General features: G+C 38.2%; 1 protein-coding gene across 3 annotated transcripts in view; it reads left to right on the top strand.

Annotated features, from left to right (window-relative positions):
• The first annotated feature begins 1,264 nt into the window (after positions 1–1,264).
• Positions 1,265–10,084, top strand: part of LOC149076987 (protein hu-li tai shao-like) — a 62,449-nt gene continuing 53,629 nt past the window's right edge. For all 3 annotated transcript variants that reach the window (XM_089244718.1, XM_089244717.1, XM_089244716.1), the window contains exon 1: positions 1,265–1,394. The gene's annotated coding sequence lies outside the window, so the exon portion shown is untranslated. The remainder of the gene's footprint in view (positions 1,395–10,084) is intronic.

Genomic DNA, 10,084 nt, shown 5'->3' with positions numbered 1-10,084 from the left:
GGGACCTATCCCCTGAGTTTTTGGTGTCCTTCCAAAGTTCGATCCTCTGCCCACGTCTCTAATTGGATTGTCATTCGAGAATATACATAGAGAGTCTAACCACCACCGTCTAATATCATTGGAGTGAATTTTCCTATGCATGCATGGGGATTATTTTTTACATGATTATAGGCTGAACACACTATATTTTTAGCTTGTGTTTTAAGTTTATTATTTACTGGTTTAACCCAAACATAAGCATTATAAGTTAAGCATTAATTGAAGGAGTGGTATAGATTGCCGTTGCTAGTACGACTGAAGTACCGAGCATTGAGCTCTCGTCTTCTTCATCATGGTTTTTCTAAATTCCAAAGATGTTGATCAGCAAGATGGTTGTTTTTTTTTTCGGGCACATTGTACAAGCCGTAGACGGTACAGAGGGGTACATGTGGGGGGATGGGGAGGGGGGGGGGTTCAGGTGCCCACAAACTATAGGAAAAGGTTTTTTCACGTTTTTGGTATTCCCATTAAAGATGTCATTGAAAATATTTCTTATTTTTTTAAAGAATGGTTGATGACATAAACATTATTAGCACCGCCCTCTCGTCATGGAAGTCAGCAAATTCAACCCCCCCCCCCCCCCCATCGATGCTAACGCAATAATTTTATAGCCGTAAAAGGTTAAAGGGTGAAATTCGTACTACTTTTAGTGCAACATCCGGGAATCAGGCCCGCCTGCTGTCCCCTAGTGGCAGCCTGCGTAATCAATAATCATTCGAATAATTCAATAATTACTGGGGGTGGGGGGGGGGAGGGCTACCCCCAAAAAAAATCATTGGGGGAAGGCGCTCAAATAGCCTCCGATCCCAGGTTCCGGCGCCTATGTGCTCACCCAAATTTCAACGTTGATACGCTTTCTTTCCATTGGGCAACTTCTTCAGCGACAGTTTGTGATGTCCCGTATTTACGGATTGCGGTATCTTTCTGAGAGATATATGGTCACGGCATCACTTTAAAGCTTAACTTCAGACAACTGGAAGAACAAATGCGTATACAGAAAAAAAACCTCACAAATTTTCAGCTAACATTAAAGTAATTGAATGATACTTCATGTTAATTTTCGAACTGTGTCATGAAATAATTGTCTCATTTGGATCTCATACGCGATTAAGCGTATGTACCCAAATTGACGAATCAACTTCAACTTCTTATCAGAAAAAAATATATATCGTTTATAAAACCCTCATCGATTGCAGCAAGACCTTCCATGAGAGCGAGCGTGTTTCTTTTCCCCCCGCAGACGATGCTGCAAACCACTGTAAACACAACTCAACTAACACTAGCATCGATTTAAAGCACCGCACCCTGGCCGCTTGAAGATAGCGCTTGTCGGTCCGTGCTTGGAGTCCTGTGAGGTGAGGCACTAATTTACCCTCCATATATATATTTTCTTAATATAGATATTATAATATATAAATGTTTTTATATTAAAATGTGCGTTTGATCGTCGATTATCGCAACGCTTCGGTTGCGCTCAGCGGCGTATCAATTACGGGATCTTCTAAGCCTCGGTGGCGGCGTCTCGCATAGGCATTGCATCCCCATAGCACGAACCACCGACGATCCCATACATATAACTGTTTGTGTAGTTTTCTATTGCCTTCATTTCTAAAGGAATTTTTTAATAATTTTAATGGCCGTTTGTATATAACGACTCTCTATATTTGAATCTTATCGATACAGACCTTCTTCGCTTGAAGGGATAATCGGGTATGGGGCTCGAGCCCGGGGTCAAAAAATGTTTGTGGCCTAAGCCTTTGGGTAGTGGAGCTTGATTTAATTTGATGGCTTCTAAATAGAAAGTGAACGTGACTTCTCTTATAATGGAATTTAGACCTTATTAAATTGAAACTTCCATTCATATTCATGTAATTTGATCATATTCTCAGAGACGTATTCACAGTGGGCGATAGTTCAGGGCGACAAATTTGAGGTCAGTTAGTGGAATAAGGGTGGGCAGCAAAACTATAAACCCGCCTCTGCCTAGGAAGCGGACTACGTCAATGAATGACCAAACATGTGAATGGCTTAGGCCGCGTATGTACTGTACTTCCTTCTAACTACATTATGGCCTACCTGTGTGTTTAAATGAGATTTTAGCAGGTGTTTGACAAAGACCTAGGCCATGCTGGACAGTTGAAGTTGGTTTTCTGTGATTCCCAACTTCAAGGTGTGAATGCAAGCCGATTTCCCCTTTCAAAAGTCTCGCCACAGTGAGCAACAGATCTACAAACAGTACAAATGTAATTCAATCATAACACATCACTCACTTCACTTGTGGAATATAGATGGCAGCACTGAAAAATCAAACGCAACACTGCATACACACTCAGACTGTTAGGTACACACACACAGTTACACTTCTGGCACAACTCACTAGGTAGTAAATCGCCCATAGATGGTGATAGAAATGAGTTGTGCTCAGTTTGAAAGAAAGGCCATGCAGGAAGCTGTACATTTACGTGTTGTGAACCTAACGTGAGGTCTGTTTCTGTGATAAATGCTTGTTATGTGTAGTGCTGTCATCTGCCGTAAATTTTTCCAACTATGAGTGAAGTGTAATGATTGAATAATTGTATCGTTGTAGACCTGTTGCTCTCTGTGGCGAGACTTTTCAACGGGGAGATTGGCTCTCATTTTCTCTTCAAAGTTGGAAGGTACACACTGTATTGATATAAAGGGTTGGACAAATCCCAGGTCACCACGAAGACTAAAAAATTATTATTGGCACCTTAATTTTCTTTCGTGTAGTTACAAAATTTCAGGCTGAGAATAAAATACGTAATATAAAATATTTGGAATTTATATATATGTCTATCTGCTAACATGAGAGAGGGTCACTTTGCCCTAAAAAAGTCAAAAGAAGCATTATTGTGGACCTTTTTTTGCGATTTGTCCAGTCTTGACGATACGATAAGTAATACAACTTGTAACGACACGGATTGGTTAAAACCAAAATTTCAGGTTTTGTTAACCAATCTGTCGAGTTACATTTTGTATTGCTTTATAGTATTAGTGCAGTGGACACTGTCTCGAATGGCAAGGGAGCAAGTCCATGAGTGACTTGAAGAGTTTGCAATCATGCGAGTGACCAAAAGATTGAGCCAGAGAGCAAGGGGCTGCGTCGGTGAGTGAGATAAAGAGCAAAGGACCATAACAGTTGAAGAGTTTGAAAACATGATTGATATAGAGGGCAAAAGATTAGGTTCATGAGTGATAAAAAATGTGACCTACAGAGTTACTTGCTTGTGCATTACATCTAGGTGCAAGAATGTGAGTCAGAGAAAGAATGTGACAGAGAACAAAGGACCAAGTTAGTGTCCCAAAGCAGAATATGTGGCGTACGTCAGAGAAAAATTGATGCTACTGCAGAAAAATATGGAAGAATTTTGAGAAAAATTTAAACATTATAGGAATTTTTACTAAACTAGACATTCGCCTCGTTTCATATTCGTTTGCGGAACTTCCAACGAATTGGTACATGTTGGAATGTATATGTCCGTGTTGTGAACAAAATGCAAAGTTTGTTTCTGTGTAGTGCTTTCATCAATTTTTCTAACCATGAGTGAAGTGTAATGATTGAAGATTTTACTGTTGTAGGTCTGTTGCTCTCTGTGGCAAAACTTTAATGGGGAGATCGGTTTTCATTCTCAACTGAAAGATTTTTTACTGCAGAAATTTCCTTTAGTCAAGGGCTCGTTGCAGAACAATGTAAAACTCTGCTTTTGGGGGGGGGGGGTTTCATGGGTGAGTAAAAGAGGGACCTAGAGCATTTGCAAGTATGTGAATTACCTAAAGAGTGAGACCAGGTCAATAAGTGACAGAGTGCACAGGACTAAGTTGGTGGGTTTCCAAAAGAGTGACCTACAGCATGTGCGAGTGACCAAAACAATGTGCAAGCGACCAAAACAATGTGCAAGCATGTGAATGATCAAAAAAGTGACCTAAAGAAACAGGTCAGTGAATGATCAGGAGTTACATAACAAAATGAGCAAGGAAATGAGTGTCCAAAAGAGGTGGGGCTAAACGAACCCAGGGCGGCAAATTTGAGGAATTTGGGTTTCAGAAAATTAGACTGGAATTGGAAAACGGTAGCAAAATTTGTAGCCTACAGGTGGTAAAACCATAAATCCACCTTTGCCTATACTAATAATAATTCTTATCCTTGGAATGCATGTGTTGATACTATAGTGGTTCGTAATAGCAGGTGCACAACCCCTCATAGGGGTGTGAAAAAAAACTTCCATGATACAAGTTATTTATTCCATGTACGATTATTATTCAAAGGGTGCAAGTTGTCTACTGTGGGCATAGGTGCCTCCCCAAATAATTAATGAATATAAAATGTAGGCTAAAGCAATGTGTGCAACAATTCATTCCTGCGAAAGGGCTTCAGTTCATATATATACACGGGATGACGGGCAGCTTTCGGCCTTTCTCCCAGTTTTCTTCATATTAGCAACTCTGCTTTAGATGCGGGAATTTAAAGTGAAGCTCATTTTTTAGGGGTTGAAACCTAATAAAAAAACAAAAACTACTGCTTTAGGGATGTAAGTTTGTTGGGATAACCAGATAGTAATTCAAAATGTCTTACAACCCTGTGTATTGGCGTAAAGTTACTGAAAACATTGGAAGAAGCAAACCTATTTCGACTATTTGCTAAGCTTAAAAAAAACATTTAAAGAAGCCTAGGTTAAATTCTCAATGTATAGGTATATTGCTGTTTGATCATTTTTTTACAACCAGACCTGATTTGGTGCTGTTTGATAGGGTTACAGGAAAAAACAAGATAATATTAGCAACATATTGTTTTTGTGTAGTCGAAATCGAGTAAAAGCTATACTATATGTTTGGAATTAACTGTACCTAGCAGGTACGTAGCCCATTGTTCAAGTTGCGTCCTGTTTGGTATACAGTAAAATCTCTATACAGCGATACTCTGTGGAACCCCAAGAAAAATGTTTTATAGGGATTATCATTATATTGAAAGGTAGCAGTTTAATGTTATAGTATAGATATTTCCAAACAAGACTTGAAGAAATATCTTTGCGGAGGGATTTATCTGTATATTGAGTAACGGTAGCGAGGTTTCACTGTAAGAAGTGAAAGATAGGTCTTAAAGTGTAAATCTGTATAGAGGACATACCAAAAATCAGTTTCATATAGCCTACCGTCAATCTTGTTTAATATTTATTTTCATGGTCCCAACTCTAATTCTCAAGATTTCAGTTTAAAGTGAAACAAACCCTCTTACAATGTTTTTCCATGATGGTTTTTTGGCAGACTATATAAGTGGGATCCACTGTATATAGATCATGAGTGAGGAGAGCTTTGGGAATTATATATGTTCAGGCGAAATGGTCCATCAGCAGATAAATTTATATGAATTCTTTAAATTATGTTTTCCTTCAGACTCCAATTTGATAATCATGCAAAAAATTTCTTCGATGCCAACACCAATTTTCTGTTTTCAAGTCCTGGTTTAGGGCTGGACAAACCCCAGATGCCAGGTTGACTCGGAGACTAAGATATAGGCATTGGTGCTTAAAATTTTTTTTGCATAGTTAGTTAAATTGCAGGCTGAGAGCAGCACAAAATGTTTGGAATTTATAGCGGCATATCTGCCAACATGACAGTCACTATGCCGGAAAATGCCAAAAGAAGCATTATTTTGGGCCCTTTTCTTAGGATAAAATTTTTTGTTTGTGCCTAGATTTTTTTCTATTTGTCCAGCCTTGTTCTACACAAATATTTTTTTTCTTGGTTCGTAGAATATTGTCATTAATATTTCACTGTTTGAAGTCTTCCCACCAGTTAAACATATCTTCGAAAATTTGTGATTTAAAAATTTTTCTATTTAATGTAGTTGTGCATACCTGAATACAACCATGGATAGAAATAAGGAAAAGTTATAGTATAGTCCCCCTTTTGGCAAAAAATGATTGCGATGAATTGCCAGAGACAAAATAGGATGCCACAGGAAAAAAGACAAAAAAAATCAGAAAATTCCAGACTGGGTAATATCCTAATAATGGTGAATTAAAATAATTTTCTTAACTATCAGTGTCGCAACTAGAGAAGGGCAGGAGGGTCTCGTGTCCCAGGAACTGTATCGCGAAGGCCGCTGAGTTTACTGTTTTACATTCAAAAGTATAGGTAGACTAGCTCTAATACCAGACACTGCCTGGGTTTTCATGAATTACTGGGGGGGATTGAAAAGTGACAATCCATTTGAAAGGCATATTCATGTCTGAAACGCATTGCCAGGGAACCATGGTAACCAAAGTAAACATTCCGGAAGTGACTGTTGAGGTCCAGAAACCATTGCCTGACTTTTTTGCCCATTTTGGGTATTTGCCCTGCTCTGATGGACTTGAAAGTAGCCTATCGTTCAATCCAGGCCCTGTTCAAAATATGTCAAATTTGGCACTGATCGATCTACAATTGTAGATTTATATCGAGAACATGTGCGTGCGCACACAGAAAATATAGATTGGTGCCAAAATGGACACTGGCCTGGTGGCAGAGTAAATTTTAATTTCTATTTGCAAGGGAGAAGTTTACCTTGACTTGCGTCTTTTTTGACTTATGTTCTCAATCTTGGAATAAATAAATGAGGAAGTCGGTTGTCACCATAATTTTTCAAATATTTTCCAATTTATTGATGGGAACTACCCGGGCTATGACATAGCAACTCTAATAGTTTCACTCGATCTCTGCTATGAAACACATTCTGCTGATCCCTTAAGTTGTGCCATGTAGAAATTGACTTGAAAGGGGGAAGCACAATGCGATAACAATTCATATGCTTATTTCGGCTCTGTCATTGACACTGCGTGGGCATTGCTCCCCCCCCCCCCTTCTGCTCCACTGAACATATTTCCATCCCTGGACTTGTTCTCCCATGAGTTGATGCTCCACCTTTTAGAAAATCACTACATTACCTTTATTACATTTACCTTAATGTTTGGTTCAATGAACCATTACTGAGGATGAAAAAAAAAACCGTACCGTACATGTATAGTTCCAGAATTTTAATTCTATAGCACTAAGATATCGGCAATTTGAACTGTAGTGATTATAATCTGAACTTGCATTAAAATTGAAGCTTCATGTCACTTTTTTTGTTAGAGCCATACCACACATTTTCGGCTCTATCACATCACTCTGTATCACACATTTTTGGCTCATTTAAGCTTTCGGCTTGACTATGGTTTGTGTTTGGACACCTCCTTTCTGCCGTGAATGAAGACAGCAGTCATTTAATCACATTTCAATTTCATGATGTGGTTTGCGATAAATTTGTTTTTTTTAAATAAATGTGGTTTGAAGCACTTTCTTTGCGATAAATATATCTTTCTTTAAAAAATAGTATAGTCGCTTGGTCATCACAGGTCAATTGTGGAATTCATTGCAGTTAAAAAGACAAAACATTTAAATGAAAAATGTAGGTGCACGAATGATATATGTTTATAAAAATAACTAGCTATAATACTTGGCGCTGCCCAGGTTTTCTTCAATTACTGGGAGGATTGAAAAAGTGGCAAACCATTATAAAGGAATACACCATTATACATAATACTGGTAGTTGAAGTGACAACAAACCATTGTGAAGGCGCATGCATGGCCCAGGAACCATTATTGCCTGACAGTTTTTTGTCCATTTCAGGCATCTGTCCTACTCTGAGAAACTTTTGAAGTAGCCTATCATTCAATCCGGACCCTGTTTAGTATATATATGTAAAATTTGGCGACGATTGATCTAAATTTATAAATTTGTGTAAAGAACACACAGAAAATCAATTATACAATTCTTATATATTTAAATTATTTCTGGGAAAAGACAAACTATAAATTAGATTTTATACGGCGAGGAGAATAGCCAAGTGGTATGGCTTCAACAGAAAAGTAACAAATGTTTCCCATCACTAATATACTGTATAATGAGTATAGTTGAGAGACTGTTGAATTGATCATTGATTTGTTGAGGGGGGTGCTAGGGTTGTTAATGTCCTGTATGTACAGAGTTCAAGAAGAATTACATTGACAATAATTACATTACATTGTAATTAGTGCTCACTAGATAAGAGGGGCTGACTCGGCCTTCAATCACTCCTTCAACTTTATATGGGGGACTCAAAATACATGCTTGCCCTCCCTGATCAAATATATAGTTGCTATCCTGGGTCCCAGTAGTGCATAGTTCTGCACTACTGGGATACAAACTGCGATATACTAACTGCGATATGATGCTCTACTTTCCTAAATTTTTGGATACTCTCGACATGCAGTTTTTTGACAATCAGATTTAGTGATTTCTGAATTTATTTGAATTTTTATGAGCAGTTCTATCCACTTTCGATGTTTGAAGCAACTGCTTTGCTGCCAACAGGACATGATTTTACTAGGAGAAAGATTTTCACACTTCTTTACAACACAATGTTGGATTTTTCCTTGCAGTATATTTTTAAAGAGCAGGTAGACCTTCAACATGATACTTATAATTTGAAAATTCTCCCAAATGCCATTTTCACTTCAAAATGTGGGAAAGAGATGGCGTCACACACACACAAAACAAGCATAACTCTGTCAGCATGAATATTGAATTTGCGGCCACACATTACAACACATTCCCACATGTACCTATTCATTAGAAATTCCCAGAAGAATGTTTATGAGGCGCATGTACAGTTAAGGTGAAGTAGTAACCTCAAGAACTTGCAACTTACTACAACTTAGTTGTAGAACTCACTGAAACAAATCAAAAGACTTCATATGACATGATAGTAGGCCTATGCCAGAGTACAGAGATACACTAATGTTTAGCCATGTGGTATAATGCTTTTGATGCTTCAAAATAAAGGCGCTGCATCAAGTCATTCCAGTCCCAGAATTAGGAGGAAAGGCAGAAATATCCAAAAATGGTCTAAAATTCATGCCCCCAGTGCAGAGGGGTCTGAGGACGTTTAGGTCAGATTATTCAGGGTTCTATTCTGCCAAGGCTATTCCCTATAATGAGATTTGAAGTTTCAGCCGACGAAAACGCATTGACATGCTTGCTCTACCCTAAGTTCAAAGAATAAATGAATGTGAAAGTGAAGGTCAGAAACAATGACAAAGATCAGGAAGTGTGGATGAAGAGATAGGCCTAGAGGACAGTTTCCTTAACCCATGAAGAAAATCTTGGTTAACCCTTCAAGACCGAGCTCGATCGATTGTGCAGGAAATACTTAAAAACATTCATGTTTTCCGAAATTCCCCGGTCTTAAAGGGTTATAACAAAATGAATTGACGAGTGTGTGAAGAAACAAAACAGCAAAATTAAACGTAGCCGAGTCTCCGTACAATGTTGCTTTATTCTGTCAATTCCACAGAGAATTTTCAATTTAGAGTAAATGAGAGACAATTTTGATTCATAGATGTTCATTATATAAACTGAAGAGCCAAAAAAGATGATTTTACTAGGAGAAAGATTTTCACACTTCTTTACAACACAATGTTGGATTTTTCCTTGCAGTATATTTTTAAAGAGCAGGTAGACCTTCAACATGATACTTATAATTTGAAAATTCTCCCAAATGCCATTTTCACTTCAAAATGTGGGAAAGAGATGGCGTCACACACACACAAAACAAGCATAACTCTGTCAGCATGAATATTGAATTTGCGGCCACACATTACAACACATTCCCACATGTACCTATTCATTAGAAATTCCCAGAAGAATGTTTATGAGGCGCATGTACAGTTAAGGTGAAGTAGTAACCTCAAGAACTTGCAACTTACTACAACTTAGTTGTAGAACTCACTGAAACAAATCAAAAGACTTCATATGACATGATAGTAGGCCTATGCCAGAGTACAGAGATACACTAATGTTTAGCCATGTGGTATAATGCTTTTGATGCTTCAAAATAAAGGCGCTGCATCAAGTCATTCCAGTCCCAGAATTAGGAGGAAAGGCAGAAATATCCAAAAATGGTCTAAAATTCATGCCCCCAGTGCAGAGGGGTCTGAGGACGTTTAGGTCAGATTATTCAGGGTT

Source organism: Pholcus phalangioides, unplaced genomic scaffold (genome assembly GCF_987345545.1).
Source record: "Pholcus phalangioides strain wild (caught in Gottingen) unplaced genomic scaffold, Ppha-v1.0 ptg000015l_1, whole genome shotgun sequence".
Lineage (NCBI taxonomy): Eukaryota > Metazoa > Arthropoda > Arachnida > Araneae > Pholcidae > Pholcus > Pholcus phalangioides.
This window is presented reverse-complemented; position numbering and strand designations above follow the sequence as displayed.